Source organism: Oryctolagus cuniculus, chromosome 15, assembly GCF_051225735.1.
Source record: "Oryctolagus cuniculus isolate XC-2025 breed Fujian yellow rabbit chromosome 15, ASM5122573v1, whole genome shotgun sequence".
In the NCBI taxonomy this organism is placed as follows: domain Eukaryota; kingdom Metazoa; phylum Chordata; class Mammalia; order Lagomorpha; family Leporidae; genus Oryctolagus; species Oryctolagus cuniculus.
In genome coordinates, this window is record NC_142881.1 from 70,158,084 (window position 1) to 70,181,163 (window position 23,080).

Genomic DNA, 23,080 nt, shown 5'->3' on the forward strand with positions numbered 1-23,080 from the left:
AACCCACACTCTGCTATGGGCTGGGGGCATCCTACGTGGCAGCTTAACAAGCTTTGCCACAATGCCTGCAGTCTTATATTCTTTAACGTCCTCATTCGCTGTGAGTCTCTGGCCTCACCAGCCTCCAAACTCTCAGTTATCAGTTATCATTTGGCCAGGGCTAAATGAGAAAATTAGTTCCCATGGGTGCTTAGTGATTGGAGATACAAATGGAGATTCTGGAAAGCCAGTTGTGCCTAGGGGAAGCTGTGTGTAGGGTGTGGCAGGGGCTGGAGAAGGGCTGGGCCTAAGGTGTGCCTAGGGTGGCCATCTCAGGTTTATATTAAATGAATGCTGTGCCAGCAGCCCTCACTTCACTGCCCAAGAAGATGGTCTCAGGAGGGCTCCCAGACATGGCTGGATGCAGGGGTAGGATTTCCCAAAGGCTCAGGTGTTTAAAAATTAACCCAACTTGGGGTTGCCTTAAAAAGTTTTCTGCATTTTAAAGATGTACATGGAAGTAGTTTAGGTAGAACAGTGTCTTGGGTTCCCTTCAGAATGAAGGGGTGGGAGGTGTGGGGAAAGATGGGAAGGGTAGGGGGAGGAAACAGCACTGGTCATGTAATGCTGGAGCAGGGAACTTCACAGTGTCCGTGGAATACTGGAGTTCAGAAATGTTTTGGTGCAAAAAACCTTTGAAACCAAGAATAGGTGTTTCATGATATTCGTTTCTCTGAGGACTTCTTCTATTGGAGCCAAGTTAGATTCTTCAGGCAGCACCGGTCGTTATGGCCATTTGGGGAATGAACCAATGGACGGAAGACCTTTCTCTCTGTCTCTCTCTCTCTCTCTTTCTACCTCTGCCTGTGGGGAAAAAAAAAAAACAACCTGGAGTTGCAAGGTCTTGGGGTTCTGGCCCTGACTTCTTTCTCTAAACAAGCACTGGGTGAGAGAAGTCCTGGGTCAGCGCCAGTCTGTCTTGCAGCTTGTGAGTGTGACATCTCAGTCAACTCGCAGAGGCCTCCCAGCTCTAGGAGGTCTTCAGAAAATCCTTGGAAAGTGCCCATGGTGGAGGGGGAGCCCTCTCAGCTCCTCACTCTGTCCCAGAGGCAAAATCCAAGGCCCCAGAACAATGGTGCCCTTAGGGTGTGAAGCCCTTCCAGAAGCTGCTCTGGACCACAGGGGAGGGAGGGGCCTCCCAGGTGAAGATTGTGGGCTCAGCTGCCAGTTTTACTGCTGAGATTTTATTTAAACAAACAAATTTGATTTCAAACGAAACAACAACCAGTGTGTTTTTAAAATGTGTGTTCAAGGTATACACATTGCTGGTCAGAAATACTGGGAACTTTTCCTGTGGAGTTCTAGTGAGTGGCCGGGCTGGGGGTAGGGACCAGATACCCTGGAGCACCTCAGCGATAGATGCTCCCCAGGGAAGTTTTGCTGGGAGCAGAAAGTGCTCTTATCCCCTCTTTGCCTGTTCTGAAGGAAAGAGTGCCAACCAACAGTGTGTTCTCTGTTTGAATTTGGGTTTATACAAAATGCTTTACACCAATTATTCATATAATCTGTATGTTTAAAAACATTTATTTATATTTATTTGGAAGGCACAGTTACAGAGAGATAGAGAGAGGGATCTTCCATCTACTGGTTCACTCCCCAAATGGCAGCAAACAGCCAGGACTGAGCCAGGCCAAAGCCAGGAGCTTCTTCCCGGCCTCCCACATGGGTGCAGGGGCCCAAGCACCCGGGCCACCCTCTGCTGCTTTCCCAGGGCTTTAGCAGGGAGCTGGATGGGAAGTGGAGCAACTGGGACTTGAGCTGGCACCCATATGGCATGCTGGCACTGGAGGCAGAGGCTTAACTTGCCATGAAACAACACCAGCCCTGAATGTATAAGTTTTTTTTCTGGACAGGCAGAGTTAGACAGAGAGAAACAGAGAGAAAGGTCTTCCTTTTCCATTGTTTCACCCTAAAAATTGGCGCTACGTGATATATATTAATGTTAGTCATCGCAAAATACACCGAACACCGGAGTAAGGGAGAGGGTTTATTGGGGGAACACCCTTCAGACCGGAGTGAAGGGGCGGTGAAGGAAAAAGAGAAGGAGACTGTAAGAGAGAGAGACAGAGAGGAGGGAGAAGAGAGACGAGAGGAGGAGTGGAGCCAAGAGAGGCCAAGAGAGCGCAGGAGAGAAGGACCAAGAGAGCATGTGTTCAGGAACAGCCCCTTTTAAAACTTTGCCCAAGGGTGGGCAGGGAAGCAGGAGCAGCGAATCCCATTAGGATGGGAGTGGAGCCTGGCTCAGGTAGCTGGGCCTAGTGGCCACCTGGCTAAAACTGTGCCAGGTTCCTAACATTCCCCGTTTTGTTTTTTATAAAGCAGGATTTTTATGGGGGTTACATTAGTCCCAAATGTCCAGGAGGGGTAGAGGGTGATGGTCTGTCTTTAGAGCTACTTCCTGCTGACATGGGGCAATGAGGTACTCTTCGCTGGCATGGGGCAATGTCTCACTCTGTTGTCTCCTGGGTGGGGAGCCGAGTAAACCCTTGTATTTGGTTGACTGCCTGGTTGTTGAAGGCCTTCGTTTGTTCCATTATACCCTGCTGTAAACACTGTAGTATAAAAACAGGGTGAGAATAGTAACCAATGATCCTAAGAGTAGCATTAACCAGGTAATGAGAGGATTTCAGAGAGAGGAAATGGGGGGGGGGTCTCTGGACCCTTATGGGGACAGGATGTGCTTTCAGCTGATTCCAGCCAAGACTGGGAGAAAGGCCACTCAACTTTTGTAGGTAGCGGGGTTTGTCTGTAGAGAAATTCTGAACAATCATACAACAGTAAGTGGGGGAGAGGACTATCAGTACACACAGGTTGGGAGTAGAGCCATTGGTGGTAGAGCCAAGGCTATGATTACAAAGGAATGAGGCCCAAGTGGGCTAGACAGGGTCTAGAACAAAGGACAGAGTCATTATTAGAGGAGCTAAGAAAGGTGCTATCTAAGCTACACATAAGTTTTGATTGAGAGGCAAATAGAACCTGACAGAAGGGGCTCGATAATAATCTGGTGGGCTTTAGGCCTTGTAAATTAAGAGGCCCAGACCTATCTCTTTACATAGGGTACATCCTAAGGGAGGTGTGAACTTCCTTGGGGAAGGCACCCTGTTGACTTCCATTACCTAGCTGGCCAGGTGAAGGCAGGTGGTATCTCTATAACAGGGAATTTACAGGTCTGCCTGCAATGTTACTGACCCTACTTGGCCATTTCCTCAGCTGTGGTGGTCACTTTGGAAGCTGGGCTGAGTGAAGGGCTTTTCAGCTTAGAGCCAATAAGATCTGTGGCTCTGACCTGGGTGTCCTTCGACTCCAGGGCAGGTCCATTTCCAGTGATCCAACTCTTGGCTGGCAGAGCTGCCAGGGCTCTACACAAGCTGACTTCTGCTGAAGCCCAGGCTTACCACATTGAAAGCCACTGCAGTGGACTGGCCTGTTGGGTCTCCTTGAGGGCAGATCACTGTACAGAGCAGCCATTAATAGGCCTGCCACCCATTGCTTCTAATGCCTAGCTTTCTTTTCCTGCAGACCAGAGGATGCAAGTCAAGGGGGGTGCTTAAGTCCCATCTCTAATCTTGGTGGCCTAAACTAGAAGCCTATAGTGGCAGGCATGTTCTGTAGTAGTTTTTCTAAGGTAGACAATGCCCATGAGGAAAACTATATTCTCACTTTAAAACTTTCTTAAGATACTTCTTAAATTTTTTTGAAGATTTATTTTACTTATTTGAAAGGCAGAATTACAGAGAGGCAGACAGACAGAGAGGGAGAGAAAGAAAATAGGGAGAGGGTCCTTCTATCTGCTGGTTCATTCCCCAGATGGCTGCAATGACCAGAGCTGTGCCAATCTGAAGCCAGGAGCTTCTTCCTGGTCTCCCACATGGGTGCAGGGGCCCAAGGACTTGGGCCACCTTCTGCTTTCCCAGGCTGTGGCAGAGAGCTGGATCAGAAGTGGAGCAGCTGGGACTTGAACTGGCAGGCATATGGGATACCAGCTGTGCAGGCAGCAGCTATACCTGCTACTCCACAGTGCCAGCCCAGTTCAGCACTTCTTACTGGCACCTCTCTGTCACGCTGTCCCCCACAGTCCTATTCTGGTAGCTATTCAGAGTGCAGGTGTGCAGGTGTGCAGGTGTGCCCTGGGAGCAGAGGCTAGAGAAAGCTGAAGGAAGGGGTTTGTGTATTTGGAGGTTTGGTGGCTGGCTTCCTGACCCTTTCCTCAGCTCTGCTCTCCCTTTCCCCCCTTCTCTCTCCCTCTCTCCCTTCCCCCCCCTCTTTCTCTCTCCCTCTTCTCCCTCTCTCCCCATCCCCCTATATCTCCCTCTTCTCTCCCCTCCCCCTCTCCCTTTCTCTGTCTCCCCACACCTGTGCATTAGCAATGTCCACACTATATTTTGAATGTCACAGTTTCTGTGATGAAGTGTCTCCGGTTTTGCCTTAGGTAGTCTATAGTATGTTCAGATTGACCTTTTTAAAAAGATTTATTTAAAAGACAGAGTGACAGAGACACACACAGAGAACTGCCATCTTCTGGTTCACTCCCCAAATGGCTGCAATGGCCAGGGCTGGGCCAGGCAGAAGCCAGGAGCATGGAACTCCTCTGGGTCTCCCACATGGGTGGTGGGGGCACAAGCACTTGGCCAGTTTTCCAAGGGCTTTCCCAAGGGCTTCAGCGGGAGCTGGACTGGTAGAGCAGATGGACTTAAATCATTGTTCATGTGGGAGGCTGATGTCCTCAGGGGGAACTTAACATACTGCACCCCAACCCCCCAGCAGCTAGGTTATACCCTTTGAAGCAGGCATATGAAGGTTGTTAATTCGGTTTGCAGTCCTTGTAAGTTTTTTCACTTAAATTCTGAGTTAGGAAAAACAGGATTGCCTCGTGTCAGTTCTTCTGGTGGCCTCTGCAGTAGAGAACTGTGCCAACGTTGGTTTGTCCGTAAAGTCTCTCCCCTTCCAGCATCCGGGAGATGAGCACACACCAGAGGACAGGTTTAGACCCTCGGTGCTTTCCTCCCGCTGGCATGTCTGACATGGGTGAAGGAAATGACCTGTAGACTTGGTGTTAAATCTTCAAGTGCCATTTAGTTGATTGACACAGTGGAGGGTATGCCCACTTTCGACTTCATTGCATTGAGCAAAAAAGCCCACGCAGTGATAACAAGCAATAGGGGTACCAGACCTAGCCTCATCAATCTGTGTTAGTCCTTTTGCACTTTGCCCCAATATATTTAAATTATTGTTTACCAGATTGTTGTCAGCTGGTTTATTTACATTGCCTCAATTACTAGTGTGGCTGAGTGTTTTCCCACCATCTCTGTTTTTGTAGTATATCAATTTTTGCTAAGAAAACCTTCTTCACTCCTGTTACTTTTATGACCTAAATAGTATCATCTTCTCACCATAAGTTTCAAAAGATATGCCCACAGTCCATTATTCATTTTATTATGACTAGGTAAGAGGGAAGGTATCACCTTTCTAAAATTTTATTCTCTCACAGAGGTCTTTTGTTTTTCTGGATCTTGCTAATATCTCGTGTTTTTTCTCTCTGTATTTTTCAGGAGACGGTCATGACAACATAGAAACACAACATGGAAGAAGAAAAGGAAAAGCACGCCATCAATTTACACCTGAGGAACTGCAGATACTTAATCAATCATTTGCAGAGAGTCCTTATCCTGACTTTACGAGCAAGGAGGAACTGGCCCAACAACTCCACTGTTCATTTTACACAATCAACGTAAGTAAACTACGAGATATTTACATGAATATGTCTTTGTGGACAACAGGAAAAATGCAACTAACTATGAAAAAGTTTAACACCATTTCATCACATAAGACAGGGTTGACATTTGGTCCCATTTCTTCTTCATCTCATTGTGGATGTGACTTTATTAAAGTATACTATGTGTTATTTTTGAAAAAGATTTATTTATTTGAAAGTCAGAGTTACACACAGAGAGAGAAGGAGAGGCAGAGAGAGAGAGAGAAAGGTCTCCCATCTGCTGGTTCACTCCCCCCCCCCCGGCCTCAACGGCCGGAGCTATGTTGATTCGAAGCCAGGGGCCAGGAGCTTCTTCTGGGTCTCTCATGTGGGTGCGGGGGCCCTAGGACTTGGGTCATCTTCCACTGCTTTCCCAGGCCATAGCAGAGAGGTAGATCAGAAGTGGAGCAGCTAGGACTTGAACTGGTGCCCATATGGAATGCCAGTTCTGCAGGTGGCGGCTTTACCTACCACACCACAGCACTGGCCCCAATTACTCTCATTTTATGAAGGAGAAAAAGTAAAGAGTAGAGGTTCCACAAAACACTTAGGGTAAGGTATGAAGTAATACTGCTAAGTTATGGCAGACGCTTGTTTGTTTTGGGTATGGCCTTTGAAGAAAATGACATTTAGAATATGATTTAGAATACATTGAATTAGGAATTCATTCTGGAAAAGCAGTTGGAGTAAAATAAGCAAGCTAAGAGAATGTATGTTGAGAACAGCTGCTTCATGTCTAAATGCAGAGGGTGCAAATAGGTTGGTAGAAGATTTGGAAAAGTAGGGATTTGCTCATACATAAGGGCCTGTGCCTCCTGTGAAGGCAGATGGGAATCCCGAATTGTGCAAAATTACATGATTTTAATTATCATAAATGTATATTTATATATACATTTACATATCATATTTACTATAAATGCATTCTCGTATTATAAATATAATAACACAGGAAGCCCCAGGAAAGTGTGCTTGCATTTTTCATGTCTTACTCAAGGTCACGAAGCAAATCAGTGATGACGCTGATCCTAAGATGAACTACAAGATTCTCCTACATTGGGGAATATATAGGCTCGAAAGTAATTTCTGTTTCGTTTCTTTTTTAGAACTGGTTCCAAAATAAAAGAGCCAGACTACCAGCCAAGAAGAGACGCAGAGTGCTTGAAGCCAGGATGCCATATGCACTCCCTGTCCAAGGTCTCCCAGGTGTAAGCCTGCAGAATTCCCAGGAGTGGTTTCCCAACACTACCCAGGCGAATGTGCTGGGTGGAGCTGTCTATACTGCTCCATGTGCCCAGGAGTGGTCTCCCAACGCTGCCCAGGCATCTGTGCTGGGCGGAGCTGTCTGCTCCACTCCACCCACATGGGAGGTTCCCAGCCCGCTCTACGGCTCCTGGGATTCTGGGGTTCGAGGTGCTCAAGAGGCACCGAGCTATGCTCTGGAGAATCAAGGGAACGTAGGAGGTGGATCTTTTCCCTGTGGCGTTCCAGGAGCAAGGTTTATTCATCCTTTTTCATCTGCACCGTATTTTGGGAGGTCCAGGTCAGAGATGAGGGTCATGCAGCCTGACTGGCCTTCCCTGCTACCCGGTGTTCCCAGTGCTCAGGGAGCGATGCAACAGCTGCAGGAGCAGAAGAGCTCTTTTCGTTACCCACCATGTGAAGAGTGGCAGCAGAATGGCTGGGGAACGCACCCTCAGCAGCCCCAGCAGCCTCCGGATTACTGGCAGGAGCTGCCCTCCCAGGACCAGTTTCCAATGCAGCAGAATCACAACAGCGCAGAGAACGGGGTGCCTTTTCCTCTGTCCCAGCAGCAGCCTGGAGATCGTCAAGGTGATGGAGAGCTCATGTTCTTGCAGGTGTTGAGCACAGCTCTGTGGGTACTCGGTTCTCCAACAGAACCTCACGAGCAAGATACACAGCAAGAAGGTGCCCGAGATGCCCAGTTCTGAAATCCAGGACATTTTGAAAGAGGAACACACCGGTGCCAACTTCTGGGACTAGAAATGTGGCTGCAGGAAATGGCGTTGGGTTTTGAGTCAGCAGATGGCTGTGATACTACAATTGTGTACCTGGGAGTCGAAGGTTCTTGAAAGAAAGGAACTAGCTCATAGTGTACATCCTTTGTGTGTGTAGCTGGTTAGGGTTGTGAACGTATTTTCTAACATGTTGGCATTTATATTCCTAAACGACATGTTGTACTGGTAGTTATTGTAGGGGTTTGTGTCATGTTAAACTAGGATTATAGGAGTCAATTATGCTACCTTTCTTACTATGTTCTATAATTTTGTACAACACTGCACTTAGTCCTTCATTAAACGTCTGGATTTTACAATGAGTGCTCTGATAGATTCATTATAGGGAGATTTTGCCTCCTGGTCTCATTATAGATGGTTAGAAACCAGCATTTCTCCTTGAGTAATTTTTGAGAACATTATTTCTAATACTAAGTCCATTTCATCTAGGGTTTTAAATTTACTGCTATAAATCATCTGAAGTACCATTAGGGCTTTCATTCGTAGAGTATTTGTGTATGTAAAATGTGTTATTTTCAAGTTTTAGACTCACATCTTCTAATCTTGGTGTTTAATTGCCAGCTATTTGTCCCTTGGAAGAAAAGTTTGGAAAAAGACCCAGGTTGCATGGACTCCTTTAAATTTCACCATGGGTGCAGTCCCTGGTCTTGAGCAGTGTATGTTGCTGCCTCCAGGCAGGGAGGAAATGTGAAAAAACATATCTCCCCAGGCCGGAGCTGTGGCACAGCGGGTTAACACTCTGGCCAGAGTGCTGGCATCCCATATAGGCACCGGTTTAAAACCTGGCTGCTCCACTTCCTATCCAGCTGTCTGCTACGGCCTGGGAAAGCAGAAGATGGCCCAAGTCCTTGGGCCCCTGCACCTGTGTGGGAGACCCAGAAGAAACTCCTGGCTCCCAGCTTTACATCGGCATAGTTCCGGCCATTGCAGCCAACTGGGGAGTGAACCACCAGATGGAAGTTCGTTCTCTCTCTCTCTCTCTCTCTCTCTTCTCTGCCTTTCCTCTCTCTGTGAAACTCTGACTTTCAAATAAAAAAAAAAGATCTCTACAGGTGGCCAGTGCTCTGGTGCAGCACATAAAGCCATCTCCCCATATGCTTGCCAGTTCAAGTCCCAGCTGCTCCACCTCTGATCTAGCTTCCAGCTAATGCACCTGGGAGAGTCGTGGAAGATGGTCCAAGTCCTTGGGCCCCTACACCTATGTGTGAGACCCGAAAGAAGCTCCTCCTCCTGGTATAGCTCCAGCTGTTGCGGCCTTTTAGGGGAGTGAACCAGTGGATGGAAGACTCTGTCTGCCTGTCTCTCTCATTCTGCCTTTCAAATAAATACATCTTTTAAAAAATATCTGTAACTCAGAGAGTAGGATTTAGACAATGGGCATGGGCATGGGCAGGGCACAGCATCTAACAATTTATTCTCTTGGCTTGTTTTCCCAAGAATATTCCAAGAAGGGTGATCTTGCAATGCTGCACCCCAGGGATTGGACCTCACAGCAAGGAGAGCTGCAAGAGCCCAGCAGGAGTTGGGTTTTGAACACACGATGCATGCTGCTGTGGGTTGCTTGAGCAGGTAGGGTCCTCTTGCTTTTCTTTTTCCTCTATCCCAGCCACTCCCTCACTCTACAATCCCTCAAAAATGGCTTCTCACAGAGGCAGTAGTTTTAGGGAGTTGTACTTTCCAATCTCCTTGTCACAATAAAGCTCTCCTTTGAATTCTCGTGGGAGACCAATCATTTGTTGACTCCCCAGGCAAATGGACCCCTTTTGTCTGATATATGGAGGGGCAGGGGAGCTGCTCTAGGACTTGATGAGAAGTGTCCACTCCAAGCTAGAGGGGTGGGCATGCGGCCATATTTGTCCTGTAGTTTGAGGCCTTCTCAATACACAGTTGCTCCCTACACCCAGAACCCTGGAAAGCCAGCCAGTCATTTCCTGCGACCTCTTTCAAAGCAGCAATGGTGACCGGAAGTGTGCAAGTGTGTCAGGTCCAGTCCTGGTCACTTGGGTTGTCAGGCACCACCCAGTGACCGAATCTGGCAATGGACAGTCCGTGTCTGGCTCTAGCACCTTGCATCTGAAACTGTGCAGAGAAAAGCCCAAGAATTGTTTCCGGTGGGAATTGTGACTTTGTGTCTGGCTACTACAGACCTTCACTCTGTCTGGTGTGTGGAATCTACAAGGGGCCCACTGTGCAGTGTAGCACAGTGCAATACTTCCAGCGGGAGCCAGAATCAGGAACAGTAGGGTGACAGGCGGCAGGGTAGCTGCAGTGGGGAGCCTCATGAGGGGGTTGGGGCAGTCCCTGTTCAGCTCTGTGCCTCCTCTTTAAGGCCGTTGCATGTTCCTCTGCGACCTCTGCTGTCCGGCTGGTTGTATTGCAGAATTTCCAGGTGACATAGTGTACCTTAGAAATGCATTATTCATTGACTCAGGTGAGATGTGGTCAAAATCAACTCCTAGAGGACATTTTGAAGGTATTTTTAAGTTCTCCACCTCCACCGAGGTCCCTCTTAGCTTGGTGAGCCCGGTTGTCCAATCGCCACCACAGTGGATTTACAGCAGCCACAGACATGCTGATGGTTTCCTCAACACAGACTGTGTGATCCAGACCCACAGGAGAGTCTGGGTGGGGGTGGGGGGCACATCTTCCTCTTTGCATGCCCTTCCTACAATGTCCTAAAGTCACACTGAGCCCTATCAAAGCATCAGCCATGGACACCTGTGGGGCAACCCCGGAGCTCAGCTCCTGGTCCTCCAGTGGAAAGTGGTTCCTCAGAAGACTTGGCCACTGCCACCCATCCCCAGGGCCTTCCCACCCTACTGGGGTACCAGAGTGGACCTTGGGTTCGAGTCCCAGCTGCTCCACTTCTGAACCTGCTCCCTGCTAAAATGCCTGGGAAAACAGCAGAGGAGGGCAACTGCATCCTTGTGGGAGACCCACAAGGAGTGAGCCAGTGGATGGAAGATTGTCTCTGTCTCTGCCTCTGTTGTAAACCTGCTTTTCAAATACAGAAAAATAAATATCTTTTAAAACAAACTTTCTTCACCGGTCTGGGAATTGTGACATTGCAGATTTAACATTATGCAAGGAGATACCACCAGGAGTATCCAAAGCCAGGAGCTTTGGGTGGTCAAGGGAGGATATTGGAGAAATAAGTCTGGATGCATGCAAAATTAGGCAAAACTGATGCAAAAGATCTAGTCACAAGACTCGAGACAGGAGCAAAGATGACAGCCGTGACAGAGGGTGGACCACTACCCCCCAAGCACTGTAAGTTAATAGCTCCCTCGTGTGGTCCTCATGCGGGCCTGTGACAAGAGTGTTCACAGCTCAGGGGTCTTAATTTGTCTCAATGCACAAGGCAGACACCAGGGGAGGAAGTGGAAAATACAAGTCTAAACAAAGGCAAGGTCAGGCCTGGTTCTGAAGTCAATCTCACAAGAGGAAAACGGGGGCTCTCTGAGGCCTGGAGCAGGTTGCCAAAGAGGGACAGGTGGCAGCTCCACGAGTCACTCCCTCCCACTCCCGCCCAAGGCTGCTGCTTCTGCAGCTCCTGCACCTGCCTCACCCCTGCCCGGATATGCCAAGCAGCTCTTTCACAATCCGGCCTGTTGAGATGGAGAAGAGAAATTGCACACGGCAGGCCCTGGCTCTTGAGATCTGCAGATGTGAGTTTCTTTTTTGAAGTCACTCTAGGTCGTTGTGCAACTCAGTAATGTCTGGACCTCAGATTCATGGACATCTCTAAAATTCGGACACTGAGGGGGTTGTTTTGGGCTCCCAGGGCCTCAGTGGGGTGCAGATGGGAATCACCCTAACGTGATGATGTGGGAAGTGTTCTGTTTCTCAGCATCAGGTTTTTAGCACACAGTTGGGGGTAAGAGGGAGTGAGTCAACAAGGAAGAAAACTGCCTGCACTTCTTGAAGGGAGTTCTCAGAAGACCAGGGCCTGGCAGCTCAGCTTACAGGACAGGCATAAAGAGTGCACACCTGCCAAGCCAGGACCAGTTTGTCTGGAGCTCCTGGGACCCCAGAGGCAGCAGCCTGTGAGTGTCTCGTTTTCTTTTCCCTGTGGCCTATGAATATCCTGTGGCCATCTGGACAGTGTACCATGCTGGAGTTGAAGGGAGGAGGGTCTGCAGCTCTTCTGGTCTTGCAGTTGGGTTTGGGAGGTGGGGGCACACGGGGTGGGGAGGTGCCCGTCTGCCCTCCACTAAGCGACATGGAACCAGCAGGGCACCTACTTGCTGAACGGGGGTGCGGTGGGTGAGTAGGATGGGACACCCTCTCTTAGATGCTCTTGCCTGGAAGCCTCAGGTGGGAAGTGCAATTCCACCTTCTCTCTTGGCTCCTTGTCTGCTCCTGGTTTCTTCAGAAAGAGAAGTGGAGGAGAAACAGATCTGGCATTCACAGGCTTGGGTTCGACACCCATCCCGATGCTTCTCTCTTGGCCTCTAGACTTGACTTAAAATGACTCTTAATGAATTAAGACTCTGGCTTTCCAACCATGTGTCCAGAGGAGTCCTTTTTTTCCTATAAAATCTTACTCTGGAGGCTTAGCTTAAAGTGAACCCTGCATGGGTTGAGGGGCTGTGGCTGCCTTGTCCATCTGAATCTCAGGTCTGAGACCTCTGAGCCTGCCTGTGTCTGGATCCTTCCTTCAGCAATGGGTGATGGCATTTCTGAGCCGTCTTGAGCTGGTGTGAAAATGTCTATTGCTTTCATTTTTTCCCCAAAATCAGTCTCAGGGTCCCAGAGTTGTGGCAGCTGTAGGACAGGGGACCTTGCTGTCATTCTGGCCTGGTTTGGCCCCTGGGAGCTTAAAGAGGCACTACCAGGATGAGTGCAAGCCTGTGAGCTCAGCTTTGTGTTTCTAGAGGCTTGTGGGGTGCCGAAGGAGGTGGCAAATTCAACAGCACGAGAGGCTCATGAGATACAGGGGTCACCTACATGGTGCATCATCAGCTGTTGGAGAGGCGCCCCTCTGGCCAGGTAGCCCCTCTCCTGACATTGACCAAGCTGGCCTGCTGACCTTTTTCTTTGCAGGGCTCGCTTTGGCTATGTGTCCAGCCTCTGATACTGCCACTTCCACCCTCATTACTTCACGGTTTCTCTCTTTGGCAGGGAGACACCCAGATGCAGAGAGTGGCCTGGGTCCCGCGCTTACCCTGTGCTCTGTTACCATCTCCTGTCAGGTGGTAACTGGATGTCCTGTTTGGTAGTTGCTCATACGTCCCACAGGCCCTTTCCTCTGGCCGGGGTCACCTGGTGTGTCACCTTCCCTCATAAGTCCCCTCTTCCAACCCTCTCAGGTATACTGGGAAGAGCTGCAGGGACTGAGTCTCTACAGCTGCTAAGTTGGTGGGTTAAACATGGGTGAAAACGTGCCCTGGGTTCCCTCAGGGGCTTTCTTCTCCTTGGGGGCGACCTCTGGTTCAGAACTGGCAAATCGCCTGGCAAATGCAGTTGCACTTGCAGACTGAGCTCAGAACAGACATCACTAAGCATTCAGAACCCTGGTTCATTTTTCTTTCTTTTCTTCTGCCTTCCTTCTTTTTCTTAATTTCTCTCTCTCTAGATTTTTTTATTTGAAAAAAAGAGGCATAGAGAAGCAGAGGCCGAGAGAGTTAGAGAGAGAGAGATAGAGAGGCAGGTCTTCCATCCGTTGGTTCACTCCCGAGGTTGCAACAACAGCTAGAGCTGTGCCGATCCAAAATCAGGAGCTTCTCCCGGGTCTCCTGCATGGGTGCAGGTGCCCAAGGACTTGGGCCATCATCCACTGCTTTCCCAGGCCACAGCAGAGAGCTGGATCAGAAGTGGAGCACCCAGGTCTTGAACCGGCTGCCATATGGGATGCCGGAATTGCAGGCAGTGGCTTTACCCGCTATGCGACAGTACTACTGTCCTCCCACCACCCCTCCCGGTTCATTTTCAGACAACACCGTGGGTTGCCAGTGCCAACACATTCAAGGCAGCAAGTCAGTGAGGGAGTAGAAGTTTGCCTGCCTGAGCTGAGCCAACTGCCTCCTGGTACAGACAAGGTGAAGGAGTCCAAGAAGGCAAAAGTCCTGCCTGGAGGGAGCACTCACTGGGTCCTTGGGGATGGAACATGCAGCCTCAGTGAGGACCCTCCATGCTGGCCGCTGTTTCAATGGCAGTGCCCAAGAAAAGGCAGAATGGAGGATGGCGTGGGGGACGTGAGAATGTGGACATTGTCGTCAACCCATGTGAGAGTCCAAGTGCTCTCCAAGGACGGACCGTGTGCCCATCTTGTCTCCAAACCACTTTGGGCATCTTGCAAGTTTGAGCTCCATAGCAGGAAGGGGCAGGGGTAAGGAGTGGCTGCTTCTGACCTTTAGGAGCTGGGCCATGCCCTACACCGTGTCCTAGAGCTGAAATCATGTCCTTTCCTTTCTGTTCTACTCCCCAGGCCATGCTGCTCCTCTTCCTGGCCTCACTGTTCCTGCTTGCCAGGCCCTGGGGATGCCTGCCAGCAGACATAAGGACCTACTCCCAGAGGACAGTGAGCCTGCACCCTGGTCATGTGTGGCCCAGTGGAAGACAGCCTTCCTGGTTGAGATGGACAGGATGGCAGAGAGGGCCCCCAGGCGAGAAGAGGGATCCAGGTAGAGCTGGGACCCAGGGCTTGTCCTGATGGCAGGGGTGGGCGTTGGAATTGTCACCGATCCAGCCCATCTGGATAGCTTGTGACGGAAAACCCGGAGATGGGATCTTCCTTCCAGGGGGTTGGTTCCCTCTTCTGCAGCACCATGTCCATTCCATCGGCTGGCAAGTGAGCGGCTTTCCTGAGCCCCCAGCTGCCTCCCTGTATCACCCAACCCTCCTGGTTCCTCCCCAAGGCCCCAGCTGGCTCCCTCCCCAAGAACAAGCAAATAGTAAATTACCCCCAAATAGTTGGTAAATTACTGATATTTAGGGCCCTCTAGAGCCCTTTTCAGATAGCTAACAGGTGTTCATTGACTAAATGATGCCTACGCAGAGTGTTAAATATCTTCAATATTTAATTAAACTTCACCACATGAAAAGTGGGCAAACACTCAGGCCTAATCAAAAGGGTTTTCCCTAACACATTACAGGGGGAGAAGGGAAGCTCACATTTCTTTGCTTGGCCCTATGCTGGGGCATTCAGTGGAGTAGTTCATTTAATCCTCTTAAAGGTCTTACAAGGAATAGGCTAATCTCCTTTGATGGGGAAGGAAACTGATGCAGAAAGGCTAAGCAACAGCCAGCCGGAACGTGACAAAGGCATGAGTTTCTTTTATTATTTTTTTAAGATCCTTATTATTTATTTCAAAGTCAGAGTTATACAGAGAGAGGAGAGGCAGAGAGTGAGTGAGAGAAGTCCTCCAACTGCTGGTTCACTCTCCATTTTCACAAAGGCCGGAGCTACGCCAACCCGAAGCCAGGAGCCAGGAGCTTCCTCTATGTCTCCCATGGTTTTGCAGGGGCCAAGGACTTAGGATCTTCTTCTGCTTTCCCAAGCCACTAGCAGGGAGCTGGATGGGAAGTGGAGGAGCCAGGACTCCAACCAGCACCCATATGAGACGCTGTCATTGCAGGTCTCGGAGGCTTTACCTGCTACACTACAGTGTCCTGCATCAAGTAGCATCTTCACTGCAAGGCCAAGTGCTGCCTCAAGGTTACTTTAAAAAGATGGCGTGGGGGGAAAAAAACTAAAACAAACACCATGGCAGGGCCGGTGCTGTGTCCTTGCTGCTCCACTTCACATCCAGGTCTCTGCTATGGCCTGCGAAAGCAGTAGAAGATGGCCCAAGTGCTTAGGCCTGCACCCACATGGGAGACCCCGAAGAAGCTCCTGGTTCCTTTTTTTGGATCGGTACAGTACTGGCCATTGCAGCCAACTGGGGAGTGAACCAGAGGATGGAAGACCCCCCCCCCCTCTGTGTCTGCTTGTCTCTCTCTGCAACTCTTTCAAATAAATACAATAAATCTGTAAAAAGAAATACAAAAAATAACATGGGAAATTGCTTAATTGTATGATTATTGCAGATATAATAGTACAATCTTATCTCTGGTTTAATAAGATCCTCAAAAAAGTATGTGTTTTTAAACATGGGATTTAAGAGACTATATTATAGGCTGATTGAGCTCCTGTTTAGGGACTTGCACATGGAAGGTGCTTAGTAAATGTTACTTTCCTGCCACCTCCAAGGTCATTTCTGTATCTACATACAGCGCAAAGTACTCTTTCCTACAGGATGATGACTGGACTAAAAATTACGAGGTATGGATTAAAAAAAAGGGAACTCAACAAAATATTACAAGTAGTTATTCCTGGGCAGTAGGATTTGGGAAGCTCCAAATTTATACCATGTCTTCATGTATTCATGCATTCAAATTTATTTACTCTTTCCTTGATCTCACAAATCAAAGGAGTATTAATTCTGATTTAAAGTGAGCTATGGCACATTCTAACACGTTAGATCCTTAAAGCACTGGTTTTAGGAACACAGTAAGAGAGACGCAACCTCCCTGGGCTTGTTCTCCTTCTCCCTTCAAAGAAGTGTACAACACAACACAGTCTTTTGGTTTTCATTAGAGGCTCCAAATGCCAGTCACAAGAGCTGTCAAGCTGCAGGGCTGGGCCAAACATCCTCGGCTAAGACCTCAGGGAGGCCCAAGAGGCCACTGGGAAGGAGTCTCAGAACACTTGGGCATTTCCTACCACAGTCTCAAGCCCAGAGAACAGTTTCAACAAAGCCACCTGGAAATCCCCTTGCCCTCTGACAAAGGGTGGCTGTGTCACTCCAAAGCATAGAGATGGGTTCAGCCTGACCAGTGGGAGAGCAAAGGAACAGGGCTTCCCTGAGGACCCCACTTGCAGAAGGTCCCGTGGGGAGAACTGGAGGCTGCTTACTGTGAGCCTTGCAGGTCTTGCAGGAGGGCACTTGATATGGGGGGGGGGGGAGGGTTAAAAGGTAATCCGACCTGGAGGCCCAACACAAAGGTAACCTCACTAAGAGGATGATTTCCCCTAAACACAAATGCCAAGGATGGAACTGCAAGAGGCAGGCTGGAGGAGGCACCTGCAGCAGCCATAGAGAACTGCACAGGAGGATCCCTCTGAGGACCTCCCAGAGACAAACAGTCAGCACTGTGTCTGCAACATACCCAGCTCCCAGACGCCTGGTCCCAAGGCAGCACCCACTGAAGACTACACCCACCTTCCCCTAACTATTCCCACCATTCCAAGGTGTCCAAAAGCAGCTGTTGCTGGAGAAAAAAAGCAGAATGAGAGAGAAGGCACCAACTTCACCCTGTTCCCCAAGCCAGGCTCCTCAGCCCCTCCTGGATGAGATTGCATTATCTGATTTAGAAGAAAAGTTGGCCGGTGCCACAGTTCAACAGGCTAATACTCCACCTAGCGGTGCCAGCACACTGGGTTCTAGTCCCAGTCGGGGCGCCGGATTCTCTCCCTGTTGCCCCTCTTCCAGGCTAGCTCTCCGCTATGGCCCAGGAGTGCAGTGGAGGATGGCTCAAGTGCTTGGGCCCTGCACCCCATGGGAGACCAGGAGAAGCACCTGGCTCCTACCTTCGTATCAACACGGTGCACCAGCCGCAGCGCGCCGGCTGCAGCAGCCATTGGAGGGTGAACCAACGGCAAAGGAAGCCCTTTCTATCTGTCTCTCTCTCTCACTGTCCACTCTGCCTGTCAAAAAAAGAAAGAAAGAAAGAAAGAAAGAAAGAAAGAAAGAAAGAAAGAAAGAAAAAAGAAAAAAGCTTATGGCTTTACCAACTGGACTTTCTGACATCTCAGAGTGACCGGGATTACCTATGCATCTGCTTGAAGTTTCACCTGCGGTTAGAGTGGCAGCAGGAAACAGTCTAGTTTGAGGGGGATTGTCTGATGATAAAATCTAACAGAAATCTGGAAAGATTCCTAAACGTGTACTAGAGCCATTTTCAATACCTAAAGGCAACTGCAGGCCTTCAAGGTCTCCAGCGAGACCAGCGTGTCGTTTCTGCAGCTCTCCTTACCCGTTGTGCAGGAGGGTGTGATGACGGTCCACCAGGGACTGAGTGAACGAGCCCAGGAGCCCAAGGCTCTCATAAGGGATGCTCTGCGGCCAGAGGACAACCCACTGAAAGAGAACCAGAGGCACAGAGAAACCATTAGGGCACCTGAAGACCGGCAGGTAGGAAAGAACACCAATTCTACCAAAGTAACTACCGGGGAAACAGGGTCTGAAGGAGGGCACCTGAATCTCCATCCTCTAAAAAGCAGCTCCAATGGATGTGTGCCACAAAGAAACGAGGTGATGATCAGGCTCCGTGCACTGGCGGAACGGATCCGATTTTTCATGAATTCCACCCCAAACATTATTTCCTAGACTTGTAGGAGTCTGCGTGCTTTGGCCAGCTTCTGTCCTGCAAACGGTGGCTTGGGCTCAGTCTCGCAGTTAGAATCATGCTCTTCCACTCTTGCACACCACGCAGACACACTCGGAAAATCAGGCTCGCGAAGGTTTAACAGCAACTCCTCGTTCATGTAAGGTTTTTGTGGTGACCTTAGCAACTCTTCCTCAGGCTCTGTTACAAGCCTTTCTGTGAATCACTGTCAACCCCTCCAAAGTTTAGTGCTCCACTTAGATCTGCACCAAAGGCAACACTACTTCTCCCAGGATGCTGTTTAAAGTCAATATTCCAATAAAGTACAACATATCACTGCGGCCTCCTAACCACGTGGTGGAGAGGGGCTGGCATCTGCCAGTTCCACTAAATTCCAACTCGAATCTCCAGTTTCCCAGCTTGTGTGTTCGAACGGGTTCGCGGGATCCTGGAACAGAAAGGGCACTCGAGAAAACTAGAGTCCCACGCCTCCATCCTGCACACGGCGAAAGGAGGGCGGAGGTGGTCAGAGCGACGCCGCTGTGGAGATGACACCCGTCCAGGTTCCAGGATCTCCCGGGAAAGATCCAAACTAGCTTCGCCTTCCTCCTACATGATACCGGTTTTCCCCAACCTGTTTCCGGGCGTCTTTCCCGTTCGTTATCCTGGAAGTGAGACGAAAGTCACTCCTCCCCGCAGTAGAGCTGTCCTCCTGCTGTCACACCGGTTCTTGCTCACCAGTGAAATCCTAGCCACCCCTTGGCTTTATCCGCCGTTTTCCAAGCAACTCCCCCTGCTTCAAACACTCTAAACCTTCCAAAACCCCGCTTAGCATCCGCTGGCGTTCGTAACCTAGGCAACCGCACGGCGCGCATGCGCACCGACGCCGTTCCCACGGCGCCCCTCGCGCTACGACAGCCCGGAGGGCCAAAACACAGGCGCCCGCGTCTGCGCCCCGCGCCTCACCGCAAATTATCCCAGCCCCAGCCCCGTGACCAGCGAGGGCAATGGTCTGGCCGTCCGGAAGTAGGCGGTAGCATCCCTTGCGGCCTTCGAGTTCGCCAGCACCATCGTGAAAGACACAGGCGCTCAGTCCTCAGGTGGGGAGTCGTGCCCGCCCCCACCTGAGGAAAGTAGGCCAACAGGTTTCGCAGGGCTTGGAACACCTGCCAAAAGCCTTGGCAGCCGACTGCGCCTGCGCCTCCTTCCGGGTTCTGGCTTCCCTCCCCGCTGGGAGGCGAGAGAGCGAGAACTGCGCCTGCGCGGCCTCTCCTCCAAGTGGAGGCGGAGGCCTGCGTGACAGGAGCGCTCGCTCCAGGCGGTTGTCCCAACTCGGTTGCCCCTACCGTGTAGTAGCCAAAGGAGAGCGTGATGACCGCCAACCAGAACACACTGCCCCTCTGGAAGTAGGCCGCGTTGCCTGCCGCCATCGCCATCGCCATCGCTGCAGCTCCTTACTGGGCGGCGCGGCCGGCTCTGCTCCCAGTGCAGTGGATGTAGGGCCAGCAGGGGCGGGCCTGGGCGGCAGCTCCGCCCAACCCGCGAGGAGGGAGGAGGGCCCCGGGCTTGCCAAGCAAGGGGGTGGCCCGACCAGCCCCGTCTTGGCCTGGTCATTATCTGTAGGGGACACCCTTTCCAAGCGTCGCTCTCTGTAACGCTGTCTTTCCAATACATACATGTTTTTTAAAGAAAGATAAATAGGGGCCGGCGCTGGGTGCAGTGGAATAGGCCACCACCTGTGGCCCTGGCATCCACATATTATAGGCATCCCTGAACTATGACCACTTGACCATGACGGATGTTTTTGATTGCTGTCAATTTTGATTTGGCAGTATGTTAAACATTTTCCATCTATGTTCATCAGAGATATTTGTCTGTAGTTTTTTGTTGTTGTGTCCTTGTCTGCCTGAGTATCAGGGTAAGGCTGGCCTCCAGCAACGAGTTTAATTTTATGTAAGGTATACAAATTTCATGTATTTCATATATACAGCTTTAGGAGCATAGTGATCCTTCCCACCCACGCTCCCATCCTTCTTCCTCCTCCCTCTCCTAGTCCCAATCTTAATTTTTTTTTTTTTTTTGACAGGCAGAGTGGACAGAGAGAAAGAGAGAAATGTCTTCCTTTACCGTTGGTTCACCCTCCAATGGCCGCCATAGGTGGCGCGCTGCGGCTGGCACAACGCGCTGATCGATGGCAGGAGCCAGGTACTTTTCCTGGTCTCCCATGGGGTGCAGGGCCCAAGCACTTGGGCCATCTTCCACTGCACTCCCTGGCCACAGCAGAGAGCTGGCCTGGAAGAGGGGCAACTGGGACAGAATCCGGTGCCCCGACCGGGACTAGAACCCGGTGTGCCGGCGCACAAGGTGGAGGATTAGCCTAGTGAGCCACGGCGCCAGCCATCCAATCTTAATTTTCACAAAGATTTATTTTCAGTTTACTTTATACTCATTATCCCTACACTAAGTAAAGAGTTCAACAAACTGTAGAGACAAGGGCTGTAAACCATCATTGCATCTGAGTGTCAATTTCACTTCTATAGATTACCTTTTAGGTACTCTTAGTTACCATAGGCAGAGTGACAGAGATGGGAGGAGGGAGAGAGAGAGAGACAGAGACAACCATTCCCTGTTCTGGTGCATTCCCCAAATGCTCACAACAGCTGGGATGGGTCCAGCACCAGGCTGAAGCCAAAGTCAGGAATACTCCATCTGAGTTTCCCGTGTGGGGAAGAGGAACCCAAGTACTTGGACCCTCTGCTGCCTCCCATGCACATTAGCAGGAAGCTGGGTTGGAAGCAGAGCAGCCAGGACTCGAACTCTCCTCTCCCACATGTAAATTCACACGTAGTGCAGCAGTAGAGGGCTGTACAGTAGCGCCAGAGGATTGTGATGAGATGTCTGCAGAGCAGGATGGGCATGTGCTGAGACACAGCAAACACCCGACACTCTCCCAGTGTCATCGGATGGGGAGAACAACATGAGAAAGCATCGTGCATCAGGAGAATTAGGGTAGTTTTTGGTTGCTAGAAGAAACAATGTGAAATTAAATTTTGTTGCTAGAAGAAACTGTGAAATTGTCCGCAGATCAAAACTCTTCTGATTCCATATTCCACTCAATGCAGGGCTGTCCCTGCCTTTGCAGACAAGAGGTTAATTACCCTGATTGGCAGGTGGGCACAGAGGTGTGGTCAGATAGGGGCATGAGGTCACTCGGGGTGGGGTGGAGGCCTGATCTTCCAGCTCACAAATGTGGTCAATTTTTATTTATTTATTTATTTATTTGAAAGTCAGAGTTACACAGAGAGAGGAGAGGCAGAAAGAGAGAGAGCGAGCTTCCATTGCCGGTTTCACTCCCTAATTGGCCACAATGGCCATAGCTGTGCTGATCTGAAGCCAGGAGCCAGAATCTCCCCCAACACCCCACCCCCAGTCTCATCGGGTCCAGGGACCCAAGGACTCGCTCCATCCTCCACTGCCTTCCAAGGCCATAGTAGAGAGCTGGATTGGAAGTGGAGTAGGCAGTTCTGAAACTGGCGCCCATATGGGATACTGGCGCTCCAGGCCAGGTCCTTAGCCTACTGTGCTACAGCGCTGGCCCCAGGAGGTGGTATTGAGATGTGGGTGGGACCAGGGCGGTTTCTTGCCCAAGGGTGTAAAGCTCAAATCATTGTGATGACTGATGATGATGATGCTCAGTAGGTTTCCTGCAGGAATTGGGTATAGAGGACATTCGTTCATAACTGCTTCATGGTTAGGTGAGAGGCGGCACAGAGTAAAATAGTAATGTTGGCTGTTGTTCTTACTATTGTTGCAGTCTAGTGGATTAAGCATTGAGATGTCTGAGAAAGGGTCAAGCAGGTAGCTAAAGTTGGGTTTGGGGAAATGCACATTCATTGCTGGCGCCACGGCTCACTAGGCTAATCCTCTGCCTTTGGCGCTGGTACTCCAGGTTCTAGTCCAGTTGGAGCGCCGGATTCTGTCCCAGTTGCTCCTCTTCCAGTCCAGCTCTCTGCTGTGGCCCGAGTAGAGAGTGGAGGATGGCCAGGAGAAGCGCCTGGCTCCTGGCTTTGGATCAGCGCAGTGCTCCGGCTGTAGTGGCCTTTGTAGGGTGAAGCAACGGAAGGAAGACCTTTCTCTGTCTCCCTCTCTCACTGTCTAACTCTGCTTGTCAAAAAAAAAAAAAAAAAAAAAAAAGAAAAAGAAAAAGAAAAAAAAGAAAGGAAAGAGAAAAGAAAAGAAAGAGAAAAAGATAAAGAAACTGCAATCTCATTAAGTGGGCATTTGACAGAAAATCATTAGGAAAACTCAGTGTGCTGGAAGTCAGTTTGATGAATCACCAGTTTACAGTTTACTAGATTCACCACTGATGGGCTGTGGCTTTAACATGTCAGGTCATGGAAAAAAATGCTACATTAAAAGAAAAAAAGATTTATTAGGGCCAGTGTTGTTCACTAGGTTAAGCTGCTGCTTGCGATACTAGCATCCCATATGGGCATCCATTTGTTTCCCAGTGGTGCCACTTATTGTTAAAGATGTATTTATTTATTTGAAAGGCAGAGAGGCAGAGGCAGAGAGGGAGAGAAAGAGAGGTCTTCCATCCGCTGGTCCTCTCCCCAGATGGTCCTCTCAACAGCTGGAACTCCGCTTCTGATCCAGCTCCCTGCTAATGTGCTTGGGAAAGCAGCAGAGGGTGATCCAGTTGCTTGGGCCCCTGTGTTGTACCTGAGTGAGTGTAAACAAAGGAGCACCACACATTGATAAAATTTGATGGTCCTTTATTGCCGGCGGTGGAGAGTGGGCTCATGCCCAAAAGAACTCTCGACCCTGAAGCCCAAAGCAACAGGGTTTATAAAGGCAAAAGCTGAAAAATTGGGATGGGAATACA

At 49.9% G+C, this 23,080-nt stretch overlaps 1 non-coding gene across 2 annotated transcripts; it reads right to left on the reverse strand.

The window, feature by feature from the left end:
* Positions 1–15,097: 15,097 nt before the first annotated feature.
* Positions 15,098–19,751, reverse strand: LOC127488887 (uncharacterized). 2 transcript variants are annotated; one of them, XR_011382473.2, is made up of 2 exons: positions 19,542–19,751; positions 15,098–17,948 (listed from the first exon to the last, which is right to left on the reverse strand). It is a non-coding gene; the product is annotated as an uncharacterized LOC127488887 (transcript). The 2 variants fall into 2 exon arrangements; XR_016221025.1 differs by lacking the exon at positions 19,542–19,751 and adding an exon at positions 19,162–19,532 and having other exon boundaries at positions 17,741–17,948.
* Positions 19,752–23,080: the final 3,329 nt, after the last annotated feature.